Raw genomic sequence first — 2,310 nt, 5'->3', positions numbered from 1 at the left:
CTAGAAAGGCTGTTTCCTGTGTTCTTTAGCTAGTTCTGCTTCAACATTTTCTACCTCCCCCCTTAATTCTTTCTTTTAAGGAGTATTCAATCCCCTCCACCCACTCCCAGAGCCCGCAAGCTCCTTCTAGAGCAGCGTGGGTAACAGTTTCAAATGCTCCTAAGTGATTTAGGAGCCTACATCTCTTTGAAAGCCAAAGAGATTTAGGCTCACTTTTAAAAACCGAATTTGTCACCCATAGAAAACAACCCTTTGTGGCTCAACTGCCCTCTTCATCTCACCTCCTTCTAGAAAACACCAGGTTTTCACAAGTGTGCAGTGTATCAGGTGCAGGGTGGGTGCTGAGATGCCCCAGATTTGGGTGCTGTTCTTGCTGGCAGAGTCCCCCACTGGAGACAGGAAAGCTGAGAGCGGGTGAGAATTTGAACCGGCGAAAAATTGTTGATGAGCAATTTTTTTTTCCCCTTAAAGTGCAGCTTCCTCCAAATTGAAATGTTTCCTGAAATGTTCAGTTTCGACAAAGGTTCGTTTTGAGTCACAATTTTTGTTTCCTTTTTCAGACGCACACAATAAAAAAGTTATTAAAAAATAAAAAGAAGGAAAAAGTGGGCGAATCCCACTGCCCCAAAAATCTGTTTCCCCACACTTTTTGTGCCTTTTCTATTCCCCCCTGACTAGAAAAAAGAAGCAAAAGTTTTAAAGAAGGGAGGAAAGAGGGGGAAATAAACCTGTAAAAACGGATTTTTATTTATTTATTTTGGAGGGGGTGTTCAGAAACCAAGACAAAGATCATGATTTGTTCCAGCTAAAGTTTTTCAACAGAAAAAATACCAACATTTTTTCATTAAAACAAAAAATTCAAATGAAAAATATTTCATTCAAATTCTCTTGGGGGTGAAAGAGTGTTTTTTTTTTTTTTTTTTTTGGACCAGCCCTAATGAAAAGAAACTGGAACAAACAGGTGAGTCTGACCACCTGTGCGATGTCACTCTCTAGTGGCTGGGGCTGGTACTACTGCCCCCAAGCGCTCCTTTAGCTCACGTGGCAGAGCCCTGGGCCGTGGGAAGGGGAGGCAGAGGTCTGTCATTGCAGTTTCCGGGGATGTTGTTTCTCGTTGCGTTTGTTCTCTGCAGCGTCCGGCTTAGTTGCAATGCAGACGCTGGGGGTGGACCTGGAAATTAGGACTGGGAGGTAGCTTTATCCTCTCCCGTTTTCCTCTCCAGTCCTTGCTCTCTGTCCTGGACTGAGGCTGTTAGATGCAGACAACAGAAGGGCCTGTCACTGCCTGGCGGTGGGGGAGCTGATGCGTTCCCCTGGGCTGGCATCACAGCTGCTGCTCCGTGTGGGTCCCATTAGAGATGAGGAAGGAGACCAGGCAGTGGAAGGTGATGCTGAGCAAAGCCAGAGGCACCGGCAGGCAGATGGCACAAACTCCAGCAAGGCCCCAGCCAGCAGGGCTGGCAATGATCCTGGGGGAGCAGCAGGGATGGAGCGGCTCCATGGCAGGCTCTGCCTGGGCCTGAGTCTCCTTTTTACTGAGCCCCTTGAAGCCCTGCCAAAATGGGGTTGTGAGGTTCGCCAGGTACCTGAGGCTGTGCCAAGGGGCGGCCATCCGTGGGGTGAGAGGGAAGGGTCTCAGGAGCCGAAGAGTTGGGGAGGGGAAGGATGGAGGGGGCTGCTCCCTCCCACCCCCGAGCGCCCAGATCCTCATTCGCATCAGGTTCACTGAGCTTCAATAGGAAAAAGAAAAAAAATCCCTCCTGGGAGAAGCCTCGTTTCTGTGGCCGTGAGAACAGGCCCCGGCTGCCAGGAAAGGCCACTTCTCCCCAGAGCCCCCGCGGGGTGGGGTGGACCAACGCCAGAGACTTAGATGCCTTCGAAAAGGGCCAGCCCCCTCCCTGGGCTAATGCCAGCTTCCTGGCTCTGTGCCAGCATCCGCACAGGCCCCCTGCTCACTCCCACGCAGGGCAGGGCAGAGACTGGCCTGAGGGCACCCAGAAAGTCAGCATCAGAACTGGGCTTAGGAGTGAAATCACCTGCTCTAACCACTGGGCCCCATTTCCCACCCGGGCTTAGGAATGGAACCCAGGCATCCTGGCTCTGTGCCCCCAACTCTAATTCACTAGACCCCCACACCCCATCCCAAAGCTAGGAAGAGAACCAGGGGTCCTGGCTCCCAGTCTCCTTCACTCTAACCATTAGACCCCCCTCCCCTCTCCTCCCAGAGTTGGGACAGAACCCAGGAGGCCTGACTGCCAGTCCACACTGCAGTATGATAGCACCTTGTTGTGGGGCTGACGGGGTCAAATG

General features: G+C 51.6%; 1 long non-coding RNA gene across 1 annotated transcript; it reads left to right on the top strand.

The window, feature by feature from the left end:
* The first annotated feature begins 927 nt into the window (after positions 1 to 927).
* LOC137167480 (uncharacterized) lies at positions 928 to 1,961 on the top strand. The gene is made up of 2 exons (XR_010924117.1): positions 928 to 961; positions 1,224 to 1,961. It is a non-coding gene; the product is annotated as an uncharacterized lncRNA (long non-coding RNA).
* The last annotated feature ends 349 nt before the right edge of the window (positions 1,962 to 2,310 follow it).

Source organism: Emydura macquarii, unplaced genomic scaffold, assembly GCF_026122565.2.
Source record: "Emydura macquarii macquarii isolate MOO-44397 ecotype Brisbane River unplaced genomic scaffold, CSIRO-AGI_Emac_v2 contig_2924, whole genome shotgun sequence".
NCBI lineage: Eukaryota > Metazoa > Chordata > Testudines > Chelidae > Emydura > Emydura macquarii.
The sequence above is the reverse complement of the archived record's forward strand: the minus strand, read 5'-3'. Positions and strand labels throughout refer to the sequence as shown.